General features: G+C 43.7%; 1 long non-coding RNA gene across 1 annotated transcript; it reads left to right on the plus strand.

Moving 5' to 3' along the window:
* The first annotated feature begins 5,860 nt into the window (after positions 1–5,860).
* Positions 5,861–12,951, plus strand: LOC142761212 (uncharacterized). Its single transcript, XR_012883563.1, has 3 exons — positions 5,861–5,926; positions 12,283–12,663; positions 12,764–12,951. It is a non-coding gene; the product is annotated as an uncharacterized LOC142761212 (long non-coding RNA).
* The last annotated feature ends 4,585 nt before the right edge of the window (positions 12,952–17,536 follow it).

A 17,536-nucleotide genomic window follows, 5' to 3' on the forward strand; every position in this document is an offset into this window, starting at 1 on the left:
CCTTAGTTCCCCTCTTGACTGCGGTTTTTAATGAGTGCCTCTCCTCGGGCGCTCTGCCAAAGTCAATGGGCAAGTCGGCCTTGATCATTCTGTCAAAGGGTAAGGATTCGACCCGTATTGAGAACTGGCGTCCCATAGCGCTCCTCAATACGGACAGAAAGGTTCTCGCAAAAGTACTGTTTAATCGGCTGGTGAAGTTTGCACCCCGGCTCCTTTCGTCGGCCCAGCATTGCTCTGTTCCAGGCCGCAGCACCTTTAGTGCTGTCCTCAGTGTCAGAGAGGCAGTGGAGCAGGGACATTCTGGCCGATGGGAGGGGTACATGCTGTCCTTGGATCAGGCCAAAGCTTTTGACCGGGTGAATCACAAGTACCTATGGTCAGTCCTTCTGAGGTATGGCCTACCGGGTGAGTTTGTTAATTGGCTCCAGACCCTATACGCTGGGGCTGAGTCTTTTGCACTGGTGAACGGTTGGACTGGAACCCCCTTTGAGGTTGGGTCTGGTGTCCGCCAGGGTTGTCCCTTAAGCCCCTTGCTGTATGTTTTCGCGATCGACCCCTTTCTTAGGCGGCTCGATCGTGGGCCATTGGCGGGGGTGGGGATGGACTTGGAGGAGCCGGAAGCCACTCAGAGGGTGGTTGCGTACGCGGATGACGTCACTATCTTTGTCTCCTCGAGAGGGGAGGCAGAGTGGGTGATGTCAGAAGTTGAGCGCTACTCACGGGCATCTGGGTCCAGGATCAACCGGGACAAGTGTGAAAGTCTCTGGCTGGGGGGAGGGGATCCTAGTTTTGATCTCCCGGACACCCTCCCAGAGCCCAAAGGGTCTGCTAAAATCTTAGGCATTGAATTTGGCCCGGGTGATTACCCCAAGAAAAACTGGGACGGTAGGCTATCAATAGCTGCCCAGAAGGTTGGCCAATGGAAGGGATGGTCTTTGTCCCTTAGGGAAAGGGTTCACCTGGCCAAGGCTTACCTGATGCCCATGTTGCTCTACCTTGGCAGCGTGTGCATGTTGCCAGAGCCTCTCTGGACTCGGGTCTATAGCCTGTTCTTCCAACTGTTATGGGGAAACAGGCTTAACCTAATCAAGAGGGAGGTTACTTACCTACCGAGGAAACTAGGTGGGTTAGGTATGGTTAACCCAGTGGTGTTTCTAGTAAACACCTTCATTAAAATTAATTTGGCGAACCTCTTTGAAAGAGAAAGGGCTCCTCTGTGGATATCCTCCTGCAGGGGATGGTTTCGGCCTTTCTTCCAGGAATGGGAGACAGGAGGCCAAGCGAAAGACCTGCGTGTACCCCATGGGCACCTCCCGGCTTATGCCGCCCCGGTTCTGAAGGTTGTTCGTCGGTGGGGTCTGGAGGCGAGGGAGATCAAGACCATGTCGAGAAAATTTCTTGACAGAAAGGTCTTGTTGACCTGCTTCCAGAAGCCCCTGGCGCTCAGGGACTGCCCAAGTAGCGACCTCGGGGTGGGATTAAAACTTTTAAACTCTGTGAGGATTCCCCAGAAGTTTTGGGATCTGGCTTGGCGCTGCTTCCATGGGAGGCTGTATGTAAGGGGCAATCTGAAGTTTAGAAACTCCGATGAAAGAGGTTGTCCTCGGGAGGAGTGCGATGACACGCTGGAAAGCATGGACCATTTCTTGCTTCAGTGTCCCTTCAATGCAGAGGTTTACAAACGGGTGGGTGCCTCCATCGGTTGGCCCGGTCTGACCAACCTCTCCTACGCTGGTTGGGCCTATGGGGCATTCGGAGACCTGGGTGGAAGGGATCATTGCACTTCTTTTTTAGTTAGTCTAGTGATCAGGTATTTCACGTGGAATGCACGGTGCTTAGTATCGACTCAGTGTAAAATCCTCCTGGAGGACGAGGTGTGTAGGAATATCATGGGTGACCTGGTGAAGGTCCGGTCTCTGGAGGTTGAGAAACTGGGTGCATCCAAGGCCTCTCGACTTTGGAGGGGCTTCAATTTTAGGGTGCCCTAGGTGGAACCAACCTTCAGGGGGAGGGGAGGGAGTGCCCCTGGGTATTAGACTGGAGGTGGGGGTCTGCACCTGGCCATGACACCGGGAAATAGCGATAGGGACAGAATGAGAGACAGCAGGAGGGACAGATTAGTTTATAAAGTAATAAGGGATAGAGATAGGGCAAGCAGGATAGGTTTAGCGATAGGGACCGGGGTGGTGGTTGGGGGTTGGCTTTGGCCTCTGGTCTGGTGCTCTAGGGGGGCTTTCCTCTCTCTCTCCTCTGGTGATGGGCTGAGTAAGCACAAGTAGGTTTTTGTTTTGAGCTTTTTGGAGACAGAAAAAGGGCTTACAAGCAGCCAAACTTAGGTTTTCGGGTTTATGTATATAGTATGGTATTTGGTTATAGTTATGTGTCGATATGGTGTATAGGTCTATGCATGGGTTTGTGTGAATGTTTAGGTAAGATGGGCAGTAGATAGGTGGGGTGGGGGGCCTGGGGGTGTGCCCAGCCTGATTCTGGACTACGTGGACGTGAGGAGGACATGAGACGTGGGATCGGGCTGGTTGGGTGATGTGTTGGGTGGTGGGGGCCAGCATCTGAACTATGCGGACATGGAAGGACATGAGGCGTGATGCTGGTTGGGGGAGGTGATGGGTGGTGATGGATAAGGTAGTATGTACAGGGTTAGGTATGAATGTGGATAAGTTAATAAAAAGGAAAGAAAAAAAAAATAAAAATAAAAAAAAAAATATATTAAAAAAAAAAAATAAAAAAAAATAAAAAAAAAAAAATTATTTAAAAAAAAAAAAAAAAAATTAAAATAAAAAATAAAAAACCTTTTTTTTTTTTTTTTTTTGGGGTTTTTTTGGTTGTTTTTTATGTTTTGTTCTTTTCTTTTCATTTACATGGTGCACTGAAGTAAGTGCACCATGGGATGGTAACTTTTATTTTTAGAGTTTATTATTATTATTTTGTTTATTTTTATTGTGATTATTATTTATTTTGTTTTATATATGTGGTGTTTTTTTTTTTTAGGGGGCCATTGGTTGGCACATGGTTTTTAAGAGTATGTTGTATATAGTGTTATAGTTATGTTTTCTTGGGGTTGGGGGGGTTTAGGTGTGTGTATGAATGAGTATGGGATTATAGTTATGTATGCATGGGGATTTATGTAAGAAGGGCCAGGCTGGGTAAATTGTACAGAAATGTACATAAGTTTTGTTTTGTTGTGTTTGTTTTGTAAATACCGTTTATTTTGTAATGTTTTATATTTTTCTATTAAAAGAGTACCAGAGAAATACTACTAAATATGTATTGTCCAGATTATGCAGTTTTTAGAAATGTCCCACATGTGGCTCTAGTGTGCTCGTGGACTAAAACACAAGCCCCAGAATCAAAGAAGCACCTAGTGCATTTTGGGGCCTTTTTTTATTAGAATATATTTTAGGCAGCATGCCAGAATTGAAGAGGTGTTGAGGTGCCAAAACAGTAGGAATCCCCCAAAAGTGACCCCATTTTGGAAACTGCACCCCTCAAGGAATTCATGTATGGTTGTTGTTACCATTTTGACCATACAATTTTTTCACAGCATGTATTTGAATTGGGCTGTGAAATTTAAAAAATTAATTTTTTTCCGATAAGATGTAATTTTTGATACAATTTCTTATTTTCACAAGAAATAAAATACCCCATTTTGTTGCCCAATTTGTCCTGAGTGCGAGAATACCCCATTTGTGGTGATAAACTGCCGTTTGGGCCCATGGGAGGGCTCAGAAGGAAAGGAGCGCTCTGTGTTTGTTGTAGTCCAGATTTTGCTGGATTGGTTTTCGGGTGCCATGTCGCATTTGCAGAGCCCCAGAGGTATCAAAGCAATGGAAACCCACCAGAAGTGACCCCATTTTGGAAACTACACCCCTCAAGGAATTGATTTATGGTTGTTGTGACCATTTTGACCCCCACAGTTTTTCCACAGCACGTATTTGAATTGGGCTGTGAAGTTTAAAAAAAAATCATTTTTTCCAATAAGATGTCATTTTTGATCAAAATTTCTTATTTTCACAGGGAACAAAATACCCCATTTTGTTGCCAAATTTGTCCTGAGTGCGGCAATACCCCATTTGTGGTGATAAACTGCCGTTTGGGCCCATGGGAGGGCTCAGAAGGAAAGGACCACCATTTGGCCTACCGGAGCTTTTCTGCTGCTAAGTCATGTATGCAGAAGCCCCTGAGGTACCAGTACAGTTGAAACCCCCGAGAAGTGACCCATTTTAAAAACTACACCCCTTAAGACATTCATCTAGAGGTGTAGTGAGCATTTTGACCCCACAGGTATTGTGTAAAAGGTAATGTGCAGCAGATTGTGCAGTGTGAGATTTGCAATTTTCTATATATATGCCATTTCAGTGTCCAATATATTGTGCCCATGACTAAAAAAGAGCAATTCTACTATTGTTTTTTATTATATTTTTTTACAGCGTTCACCGTGCGCTATAAATGACATATTCACTTTATTCTGCGGGGCGATACGATTACAGCGATACCAGATGTTTATAGTTTTTTTTTATGTCTTATGGCGTTTGCACAATAAAATACTTTTTGTAAAAAATCATTTACTTTTTGTGTTGTCTTATTCTAAGAGCCATAACTTTTTTATTTTTCCATCAGGAAAGCCGTGCAAGGACTTATTTTTTGCGTAACAAACTGTAGTTTCGATCAGCACCATTTTTAGGTACATGCGACTTTTTGATCTCTTTTTATTCCATTTTTTGGGAGGTGAAGTGACCAAACAATTGTGATTCTGGTACGGTTTATTATTATTATTATTTTTTACGGCGTTCACCGCGCAGGATAAATAACAAAATAATTTTGTAGTTCACAACTTTTTTTTAATTTATTACTTTGTCCCACTAGGGGACTTGAGGGCAGGAGGCCCTGATCGCTATTCTAATACACTGCACTACATGCATAGTGCAGTGTATTAGAGGTGTCAGCTACTCACTGACAGCAAGCATAGTGGGTCCTGACTTTGTCAGGACCCACTAGGCTTCCGTCGATGGCATAGCCGGACGCCATTGTTAGGTGTCCAGTTGCCATAGTCACCATCGCCGGCCGCTATCGTGTAGCAAGCCGACGATGGAATCTTAACCCCTAAAAAGCCACGATCGCTATTGAACGCGGCTTTTAAGGTGTTAATCAGCGGGGACACAGCTATCGGTCCCCGCTATAGGAGCTGCGGCAACTGCTGTACAAGACAGCAGCTGTCACAGCTCCTGCATGTGTCGGGAAGACGGCCGAAATGGCTGTTACTCCCGCGACGTAATAGCCGTTGCTGAGTGTGAACGATACACTTAGCACGACGGATTATTACGCCGCTGAGCGTTAAGGGGTTAACCACTTCCCACAAAATGATGTGTCAGATACGTCCGGGTGCGGGGGGTGATGTATGGAGCGCTCATGCGCTGTGCGTGCTCCATACGCTCCAGTTGTCAGCTGTGTATTACAGATGGGACTAACGGCCAGGAACAATGATCGCTCTTTTCCTGGCTGTTTAATTTTATGTTATGGGAGACGTGGTAGGGATGCTAAGACGCATGGCTGCGGTCATTGTGGCACAATTTTACTGCACGGCCTAGCAGAATAATGCAACACATTTATTGAAATCCTTTTGCCTCTTAATAAATGTGTCGCACTTTACTCCAAATATATTTTTCTATTAGGACTGGCGTATAAAACGCCATTGTTAATAAATCGCCCCCTTTATAATTAGTATCAGTGACTGGTAAGTATCCGGATAGATTCTAGTTGTAGGATCACACGCTGCAGTAACATCTTTTCACAGACATTATAGAAATACATAGCATTTACCAGGAATGTATTCTCACACCTCCTTCTTCTTTTTCTTTTCCAGGTGTCTTATTTCCAAGTTTAGAGAATCAAGATGGTGAATGCTCCACAGGTCAGTTCACACGGATACCACATCGGAATCCGCGCCCAAAAAATGACCAAAATCTCTTTCTTGGAGCGGTTTCCGCCTCTGACCTCTCATTGAAATCAATGGGAGGCAGAAAAAAAATGTGGCACTGGTTAGAAGCTTTTTTTGCATTTGATTAATTTATAGGACTTTGTGGCTGGCGTTGGAGCTGTTTAGGTATTGTGATTGTCATGAGGCAGTTGGGTAAAGGTATGTTTTTAGTCTTGTGTGAGGCTGATAAAGTGTAACTAAACTTTTAACATATCAAAGTGACATAGCAGAAGTTTTGATCAGTGGGGGTCTCAGCACTGAGACCCCCACCAACTGCTACAGCGAAGCGGCAGAAGCGCTTGGGTGAGTGCTGTGCCGCACGGTTTCTGATTGGCATTCCTTGGAAAGCTGAGCTAGCGTTGTACGGGCTAAATGGAAAGTCTGAGTCTGTACACCGTTTGCTCAACTTTCCGAGGGAAGACAACCAGAAACGAAGCAGTACATCGCTCACCCTGCATCTTCGTTTTAGCAGTCGGTGGGGGTCTCAGTGCTAGAACCCCCACCGATCAACATTTCTGTCACTATGACAGGTCAAACTTTTTTGAAAGTTTAGTTACAATTTAAATGTTGATAAAATTCCTATAGAAAGTATTATGACTAAGTAAAGTAGGTGTGATAGAAATAATTCATACAGTTCTGGTAATAAAGTGATTTTGAGTTGGATTTCCCCGGTCAGATGCGGTTTGGTTGCGGTTTGCAGAAGAGTTTTCTTCTGGAGTTCTTGTTCTTGGAGGATATTCTTGAGGACATTTGGATATTCTAACAGTTAGTTGTCTACCTCTGGCCATAGAGTAGTGTTTCATCTATTAAAGACGAGTGTGCAGCTTAAATGGGTTTTTCCATCTTAGACATTTGTGTATAGTGCCACACATCCCCCCTCCCCTTGTATATAGTGCCACACAGCCCCCTCTCCCCTTGTATATAGTGCTACACAGCAATTCACCCCTCCCCTTGTATATAGTGCTACACAGCAATCACCCCCTGTATATTGTCACATAGCCCTACAAATCAAAACATTGTACTTGCCTTGCCCCGTTCCCACGACGGACGGTGCGCTGCACTGTCTCCAGGCAGAACGCATGCGCATACCAGCGTGATGCAGTTACGTCATCACGGCGGCCTGCCCAGGGAGTCTTCCCAGCATCTTATAGGCTGCAGTCTTAACTTGGCCTGCAGCCTATAGTATTAATTTATATCTGCGTCCTGAGGACACAGATACAAGTGAATGTGGCTGTCTCTAGCATCGGGGCCCCCTCCGGTGCTAGGCGCCAATGGGCTTGAGGGGGCACGTGCAGCCCAGCCAATAAATGTTATGGGCTTGTCAGCCATGGGCCCCCTGGGAGCCTAGAGCCCTGGGCGGCTGCCCGAACCTTCCTAACGATGATCCGCCGCTGCCCCCAAACCCTGTTCTAGCTTTTTGTGCTCACGCTGCTTCCCAGCCACTTCCTGATTACATGGTCGGGAGTTAAAGAAACAGCGGTGAGTGCCTCGAATTTCTACCTTCTATACACACATATGTGTTTCGTTACAAAACATCAGTGTAAATAAAAAGGCCCAATTAATGTCAAATCACATTTCTGATAATAAAAGTGAAAAACTGACAGGCAAGATAAAGTGTATGTTCACAAATGCCAGAAGTCTAGCAAGCAAAATGGGGGAGCTGGAGGCCTTGATACTGGAAGAAAATATAGATATAGTTGGTGTTGCTGAAACATGGCTGGACTCTTCACATGACTGGGCTGTAAATCTACAGGGTTTTACACTTTTTCGGAAAGACAGGACAAATAGGAAAGGTGGTGGTGTATGTCTGTATGTGAGAAATGATATGAAGGCGAGTCTGAAAGAGACAATAGTGGGTGAATACTGTGAGGAGGTTGAAACCTTGTGGATGGAACTAGAAAGGGAGGTAAACACTGAAAAAATAACTTTTGGTGTAATCTATAGACCCCCCAATATAACTGAGGAGATGGAAGTTCAGCTATATAAACAGATGGAGCGGGCTGCACAGGCGGGTACTGTAGTGATAATGGGAGATTTTAATTTCCTGGATATTAATTGGTGTCATGGTTCAGCTTCAACTGCAAAGGGGAGACATTTCCTCAACCTGTTGCAGGAAAATTTTATGGGCCAGTTTGTGCAAGACCCGACTAGAGGTGAAGCTCTGTTGGATCTGGTAATTTCTAATAATGCAGATCTTGTTGGGAATGTCAATGTTCGTGAAAACCTCGGTAACAGTGATCATAATATAGTTACATTTTACCTATACTGTAAAAAACAAACGCAGGCTGGGAGGGCAAAAACATTTAATTTTAAGAAAGCCAATTTCCCCAGGATGAGGGCTGCAATTCAGGATATGGACTGGGAAGAACTAATGTCAAATAATGGAACCAATGATAAATGGGAGATTTTTAAATCTACTTTGAGTTATTATAGTGCAAAATTTATTCCTATAGGTAACAAGTATAAACGACTCAAATTAAACCCCACATGGCTTACACCTTCTGTGAAAGGGGCAATACACGACAAAAAAAGGGCATTTAAAAAATACAAATCTGAGGGTACAGCTGTAGCCTTTGTAAAATATAAAGAGCTTAATAAAATCTGTAAAAATGTAATAAAATTAGCAAAAATACAAAATGAAAGGCAGGTGGCCAAGGATAGTAAAACAAATCCCAAAAAATTCTTCAAGTATATAAATGCTAAAAAGCCAAGGTCTGAACATGTAGGACCCCTAGATAATGGTAATGGGGAGTTGATCACAGGGGATCAAGAGAAGGCAGAGTTACTAAATGGGTTCTTTAGCTCTGTATATACAACAGAAGAAAGAGCAGCTGATGTAGCCGGTGCCAGTGCTGTTAATATATCAGTTGATATACTGAATTGGATGAATGTAGATATGGTCCAAGCTAAATTAAATAAAATAAATGTGCACAAGGCCCCGGGACCAGATGGGTTACACCCTAGAATTCTTAAAGAGCTTAGTTCAGTTATTTCTGTCCCCATTTTCATAATATTCAGAGAATCTCTAGTGACTGGTATAGTGCCAAGGGACTGGCGCAGGGCAAATGTGGTGCCTATTTTCAAAAAGGGCTCTAGGTCTTCCCCGGGTAATTATAGACCAGTAAGCTTAACATCCATCGTGGGGAAAATGTTTGAGGGGCTATTGAGGGACTATATACAGGATTATGTGACAATAAATAGCATTATAAGTGACAGCCAGCACGGTTTTACTAAGGACAGAAGTTGTCAAACTAACCTAATCTGTTTTTATGAAGAGGTGAGCAGAAGCCTAGACAGAGGGGCCGCTGTGGATTTAGTGTTTTTGGACTTTGCAAAGGCATTTGACACTGTCCCTCATAGACGTCTAATGGGTAAATTAAGGACTATAGGTTTAGAAAATATAGTTTGTAATTGGATTGAGAATTGGCTCAAGGACCGTATCCAGAGAGTTGTGGTCAATGATTCCTACTCTGAATGGTCCCCGGTAATAAGTGGTGTACCCCAGGGTTCAGTGCTGGGACCACTATTATTAAACTTATTTATTAATGATATAGAAGATGGGATTAATAGCACTATTTCTATTTTTGCAGATGACACCAAGCTATGTAATATAGTTCAGTCTATGGAAGATGTTCATGAATTGCAGGCAGATTTAAACAAACTAAGTGTTTGGGCGTCCACTTGGCAGATGAAGTTTAATGTAGATAAATGTAAAGTTATGCATCTGGGTACCAACAACCTGCATGCATCATATGTCCTAGGGGGAGCTACACTGGCGGATTCACTTGTTGAGAAGGATCTGGGTGTTCTTGTAAATAATAAACTCAATAACAGCATGCAGTGTCAATCAGCTGCTTCAAAGGCCAGCAGGATATTGTCGTGTATTAAAAGAGGCATGGACTCACGGGACATGGATGTAATATTGCCACTTTACAAAGCATTAGTGAGGCCTCATCTAGAATATGCAGTTCAGTTCTGGGCTCCAGTTCATAGAAAGGATGCCCTGGAGTTGGAAAAAATACAAAGAAGAGCAACGAAACTAATTAGGGGCTTGGAGAATTTAAGTTATGAGGAAAGATTGAAAGAATTAAACCTATTTAGCCTTGAAAAAAGACGACTAAGGGGGGACATGATTAACTTATATAAATATATTAATGGCACATACAAAAAATATGGTGAAATCCTGTTCCTTGTAAAACCCCCTCAAAAATCAAGGGGGCACTCCCTCCGTCTGGAGAAAAAAAGGTTCAAGCTGCAGAGGCGACAAGGCTTCTTTACCGTGAGAACTGTGAATCTATGGAATAGCCTACCGCAGGAGCTGGTCACAGCAGGGACAGTAGATGGCTTTAAAAAAGGGTTAGATAATTTCCTAGAACAAAAAAATATTAGCTCCTATGTGTAGAAATTTTTCCTTCCCTTTTCCCGTCCCTTGGTTGAACTTGATGGACATGTGTCTTTTTTCAGCCGTACTAACTATGTAACTATGTAACTATGTAATATATACAGTGAAGGAAATAAGTATTTGATCCCTTGCTGATTTTGTAAGTTTGCCCACTGTCAAAGACATGAACAGTCTAGAATTTTTAGGATAGGTTAATTTTACCAGTGAGAGATAGATTATATAAAAAAGAAACAGAAAATCACATAGTCAAAATTATATATTTTTATTTGCATTGTGCACAGAGAAATAAGTATTTGATTCCTTTGGCAAACAAGACTTAATACTTGGGGGCAAAACCCTTGTTGGCAAGCACAGCAGTCAGACGTTTTTTGTAGTTGATGATGAGGTTTGCACACATGTTAGATGGAATTTTGGCCCACTCCTGTTTGCAGATCATCTGTAAATCATTAAGATTTCGAGGCTGTCGCTTGGCAACTCGGATCTTCAGCTCCCTCCATAAGTTTTCGATGGGATTAAGGTCTGGAGACTGGCTAGGCCACTCCATGACCTTAATGTGCTTCTTTTTGAGCCACTCCTTTGTTGCCTTGGCTGTATGTTTGTTTCGGGTCATTGTCGTGCTGGAAGACCCAGCCATGAGCCATTTTTAATGTCCTGGTGGAGGGAAGGAGGTTGTCACTCAGGATTTGATGGTGCATGGCTCCATCCATTCTCCCATTGATGCGGTGAAGTAGTCCTGTGCCCTTAGCAGAGAAACACCCCCAAAACATAATGTTTCCACCTCCATGCTTGACAGTGGGGATGGTGTTCTTTGGGTCATAGGCAGCATTTCTCTTCCTCCAAACACGGCGAGTTGAGTTAATGCCAAAGAGCTCAATTTTAGTCTCATCTGACCACAGCACCTTCTCCCAATCTCTCTCAGAATCATCCAGAGGTTAATTTGCAAACTTCAGACGGGCCTGTACATATGCCTTCTTGAGCAGGGGGACCTTGTGGGCACTGCAGGATTTTAATCCATTACGGCGTAATGTGTTACCAATGGTTTTCTTGTTGACTGTGGTCCCAGCTGCCTTGAGATCATTAACAAGTTCCCCCCGTGTAGTTTTCGGCTGAGCTCTCATCTTCCTCAGGATCAAGGATACCCCACGATTTTGCATGGAGCCCTTAGATCGATGTCGATTGACAGTCATTTTGTATGTCTTCCATTTTCTTACTATTGCACCAACAGTTGTCTCCTTCTCACCCAGCGTCTTACTTATAGTTTTGTAGCCCATTCCAGCCTTGTGCAGGTCTATGATCTTGTCCCTGGCATCCTTAGAAAGCTCTTTGGTCTTGCCCATGTTGTAGAGGTTAGAGTCAGACTGATTGAGTCTGTGGACAGGAGTCTTTTATACAGGTGACCATTTAAGACAGCTGTCTTTAATGCAGGCATCAAGTTGATTTGGAGCGTGTAACTGGTTTGGAGGAGGCTGAACTCTTAATGATTGGTAGGGGATCAAATACTTATTTCTCTGTGCACAATGCAAATAAATATATATAATTTTGACTATGTGATTTTCTTTTTTTTTTAATATATATATAATCTATCTCTCACTGGTTAACCTAGCCTAAAAATTCTAGACTGTTCATGTCTTTGACAGTGGGCAAACTTACAAAATCAGCAAGGGATCAAATACTTATTTCCTTCACTGTATGTATATATATATATATATATATATATATATATATATATATATATATATATATATATATATATATATTGATGTGCTCAGGACTTCACTCTAGGATCTCCCCTCACTAGTTGTTAAATGCCGTGCACCTGCATTTGGGATTTCAGATCCTTGCTGTATTTTTGGATTATTTATCAGTTTTGTTTTCTATATTTTTACAGATAGTGGCAGAAACCCAACTATGGATTTTAGAGCCAGAGAACGGTCATGGCTGGTTAAAGAAGACTTAGAAACATTTAAAACGCAATTGGATCAACAATGCCTCGTGTGGGAAAAAGAAATTGATATGTAGTAATAATGTTTTTCAACAGAAGAAAATATATTGATGGAATCGGAGACAAAATGGTGAATCACTGAGTCTTTCCTCTTCTATGTGAACTTTGTCATCACAGAGCGGTCACCATGATATGACATTATGTAGTAGCATGAGTTCTACACGTGACTTACCAAGATACAAAAGAAAACGGAACTAAAATCAGTCGTCCAACAGTATGAGAAAAATGAATAAGGGATTGGAACAAAATCCAAGACATCACAAGAAGGTAATTAACATTTCTATGCATCAATTATCTATAAGTGACATTACACTGTTAGACAAAGTCTTGACCTTTTCTCCCACCTCCTGTTTTGATCTTTTGTCAGCAGTAAAAGATCTGCAATTTTTTGCACAATCTTTGATCTTTAAGAAATGGCATTTTAAAGAGGAAGACGATTTATTTGTGACAGTTGAGGAACGAGAAACATTGTGAATATTTGATAAACTCTTTCACCAAGAAGAGGGAATATCAGAAGGTAAGATTCATATCTGTATTAGAACCAAAACTACAAAATTCCCCCGTTGTCTATTTGCCCCGCAGTAGATCCTTTTTTTTTAAATTAGTCTCTGAAGATTAGCAAAACATTCCAAAGAAAATTAAGAATGACAATCTAACGAGTTCAGAGAGAGAGAGAGAGAGAGAGAGAGAGCTTGGAGAGGATTAAATCATGGCAAGATGTGGTAGTAAAACCCGCCGATAAAGGCAGAAATGTTGTATTTTGGCCACGCCAGATGTATATTTATGAAGCAAATCGCCAATTAAAAAAACTCCACTTTTTAAATAATGATATCATGGAGGCGGAGGTTGCTTTAGTAATCTCTAAGCTACCCAATAATAAAACACCGGGTCCTGACGGCCTATCTGTTGAATACTACAAACTTTTGCCAGATATTGTACCGACATTGACGAGGACCTTACAAGCCATATTTAGTGGGGAGATTGACCTGCCTAACTTTCATGAGTCCAGGACCATATTGCTTCCCAAACCTGACAGGGATCCAACCCTCCTTTCCTCATATCGCCCGATTTCCCTTTTAAACCAAGACTATAAGCTCCTAACAAAGATTTTGACCGACCGCCTCCAAACCATGTTTGGACCGATCATTGCCCCAACTCAACTGGGTTTCTTAAGGAATAGACATTCCACTAAAGGTATCCGTCAGGCTCTAGCATATTTAATTTGTCCCTAGATCCACTTCTCCGTCATCTCCAGTCCCTAGCATGTTTTCAAGGCATACAAATTGGAGATTCTCAAATTAAACTATCGGTATTTGCAGATTATATTTTGTTCTTCATATTTAACCCTGCCTCTACTTCACAACTAATCCTCCAGGATATCTCAATTTATGGCGCCCTCTCAGGTTTCAAGATCAATCTACAAAAATCAGAAGCCCTAATTCTTAAGGGTCCCTCCAGGCCACTCTGGTCTTCGAAGCATGCATTTAAATGGAACTCTGATTACATTCCCTATTTGGGGGTAACCATCACGAGACAACCATCACGTTTATATCAAAGAAACCTTAATCCCTTTATTGCATGTTTGGAATCCCAACTCATGGCTTGGAGGCACTTGACTCTATCATTTTTAGGTAGGGCTCATGTATTAAAAATGGTTGTCTTCCCTAAATTGTTATACTTACTACAATCCTTGCCTATATACTTGAGACCAGTGGACGTTAGGCGGCTGAATACTCTCTTTCGAGGCTACATTTGGAATCAAAAGAGACCAAGAGTGAGCCAGTGAGTGCAGCAACATCATGAAAATGGAGGGATTCATTTTCCACAGATTCATTTCTACAATATGGCAGCTACACTACGAGTGATTGGGGATTGGATAACTGGTAGCTCCTGCTTTACTGATTCTACATTAGACCAACAATTTTCAAAACCCATTTCCTTAACTGGTTCCCGACCGCTGGCTGTGTTTTTACGGCCAGCGGTCAGGGTCCTTAGAACCCGAGCCATAGACTTTTACGACTCGGTTTTTAACTTGCTGCCCAAGCGGTCGGGCAGCTGAATGTCGGGTCTCCGGCTGTCGGTGACTGCCGGGGACCCTGAGGAGAGGATAGAATCCTCTTTCGCTGCTACTGTCTTCTCTGATCTCTTTTACACAGCCACAGCGCTCAATGAACGCTGTGTATATGAATATAGGCAGCGGCCGCGCCGCTGTCTCTATTGCACCCGGTGTTCATGTGACTGGTCAAATGATCGCCAGGTGCCGTTACTGACAGACTGCTGCTGGGTCTAACTATATTGGGTCTGTCGAACGCACTGAAAGACCTGTTAGTTAGCTATCCCTCTTCAGACTCTCTAGATCGGGTTATGGCTTTAGCGGTACGTCTTGACCGACGTCTCAGGGAACGACGACTTGAACGTTTTTGTGCTTTCTCCTCTGGCTCCCCCATGATGGCTCCCGAGGTTCCGTTGCTTCATTCTTCCACGGAAAACTCGGATGAACCAATGCAACTCGTGGCCTCCGTGTCTCCCCAACAACGTAGAGAGCTCCGCAGGAAGAATAGTCTCTGCTTCTACTGTGGGGATGACAAGCATCAAGTGAACAACTGTCCTAGGTGTAAGAATAAGCAGCCAGAAGAACTTCCGCGCCTAAGTGGCCATCGGGGAGGTCACTTGGGTGCACAGGTATTTCCCGTAAATATGAAACCTAATAAGATCTTGCTTCCCTTTCAGGTTTTTTTTGAGGGTAGGTCTGCTACCGGCAGTGCCTTCGTGGATTCAGGGTCTTCTGCTAATATTATGTCTGTGGAATTTGCTAGGTCTCTAGCTATGCCATTGATTGACTTGCCTAAACCTGTCCCGGTAGTGGGTATCGACTCCACTCCTCTTGCTAGTGGTTATTTTACACCGCATACCCCTGTTTTTGAACTCATTATTGGCTCCATGCATTTGGAGCAGTGCTCTGTACTGGTGATGCAGGGATTATCGTCCGATTTGGTTTTAGGCCTTCCCTGGTAGCAGATGCATAATCCCATGTTTAACTGGAATACTGGGGATCTTACCAAATGGGGTAATGAATGCATGAAGTCATGTTTTTCTGTTAATTTTATTTCTCTCTGTGAGGAGGTGAACACTCTACCTGAGTTTATTCAGGACTTCGCTGATGTTTTTTCTAAAAAGGCCTCCGAAGTGTTACCTCCTCATAGAGAATACGATTGCGCAATCAATTTGGTACCAGGAGTTAAGCTCCCTAAGGGTAGGATATTTAATCACTCTTGTCCCGAACGTGAAGCCATGAGAGAGTATATCCAGGAATGCCTGGCCAAGGGCTACATTCGCCCCTCTACTTCTCCGGTAGGTGCTGGCTTCTTCTTCGTAGGGAAGAAGGATGGTCGTCTTAGGCCGTGCATCGATTACCGAAACTTGAATAAGGTCACTGTAAGGAACCAGTATCCCCTTCCTTTGATTCCTGATCTCTTCAATCAGGTTCAGGGGGCCCAATGGTTCTCTAAGTTTGATCTTCGGGGGGCTTATAACCTTATCCGCATCAGGGAGGGGGATGAGTGGAAGACTGCGTTTAACACGCCCGAAGGTCATTTCGAATACCTCGTCATGCCCTTTGGGTTGTGTAATGCTCCCGCGGTGTTCCAGAATTTCATAAATGAGATTTTAAGAGACTACCTGGGGGTATTTCTTGTAGTGTACCTTGATGACATACTTGTGTTTTCCAAGGACTGGTCCTCCCACATTGAGCATGTCAGGAAGGTGCTCCAGGCCCTTCGGGAATACGAACTCTTTCCTAAAACCGAAAAATGTGTGTTTGGGGTGCAGGAGATACCATTTTTGGGTCAAATCCTCACGAATTCCGCATGGACCCTGCCAAGGTTCAGGCTGTGGCTGAATGGGTCCAACCTGCCTCCCTGAAGGTGTTACAGTGCTTCCTGGGGTTTGCTAATTATTACAGGAAATTTATTGCTAACTTCTCGGTCATCGCTAAGCCTCTTACGGATCTTACTCGCAAAGGTGCTGATCTCCTCCACTGGCCTCCGGAGGCGGTCCAGGCTTTTGAGGTCCTTAAGAAGTGCTTTATCTCGGCCCCAGTGCTGATTCAGCCCAACCAAATGGAGCCATTCATCGTGGAGGTTGACGCCTCCGAGGTGGGAGTGGGTGCTTTTTTGTCCCAGGGTACCAGGTCCCTCACCCATCTCCGTCCCTGTGCCTACTTCTCCAGGAAGTTCTCGCCCACTGAGAGTAACTATGACATTGGCAACCGCGAACTCTTAGCCATTAAATGGGCATTTGAAGAGTGGCGCCACTTCCTGGAGGGGGCTAGGCACCAGGTAACGGTCCTTACTGACCACAAGAATCTGGTCTTCCTAGAATCTGCCCGGAGGATAAAGCCGAGACAAGCTCGATGGGCATTATTTTTTTACTAGATTCAACTTTGTGGTCACTTATAGGGCTGGGTGTAAAAATATTAAAGCTGATGCATTGTCGCGTAGCTTCATGGCCAGCCCTCCTTCGGAGGAAGATCCTGCTTGTGTTTTGCCCCCAGGTATAATCATTTCCTCTGTTGATTCTGGCTTAGTCTCCGAAATTGTGGCTGATCAAGGTTCAGCTCCTGGGAACCTTTCTGAGAACAAGCTGTTTGTTCCCCTGCAAATCTGGCTAAGGGTACTCAGGGAAATTCATGACTCTGCGCTATCTGGGCATCCAGGCATCCTGGGTACCAAGCACCTCATTGCCAGAAACTATTGGTGGCCTGGGTTGCCTAAAGACGTTAAGGCCTACTTCGCCGCTTGTGAAATTTGTGCTAGGTCCAAGACTACGAGGTCCCGACCAGCGGGCTTACTATGTTCTTTGCCCATTCCCCAGAGACCTTGGACCCATATCTCCATTGATTTTATCAATAATCTGCCTCCATTTTAAGGCAAGTCGGTGGTGTGGGTTGAAGTAGACCGCTTCAGTAAGATGTGTCTAAGACGTTAGCTACCTTGTTTGTCAAACACATCCTGCGTCTCCATGGGGTTCCTGTCAATATTGTTTCTGAATGAAGGGTACAATTTGTTTCATTGTTTTGGAGAGCTTTCTGTAAAAAGTTGGAGATTGATCTGTCCTTCTCCTCGGCCTTCCATCCTGAAAC

This window comes from Rhinoderma darwinii, chromosome 4 (assembly GCF_050947455.1).
Source record: "Rhinoderma darwinii isolate aRhiDar2 chromosome 4, aRhiDar2.hap1, whole genome shotgun sequence".
In the NCBI taxonomy this organism is placed as follows: Eukaryota; Metazoa; Chordata; class Amphibia; order Anura; family Rhinodermatidae; genus Rhinoderma; species Rhinoderma darwinii.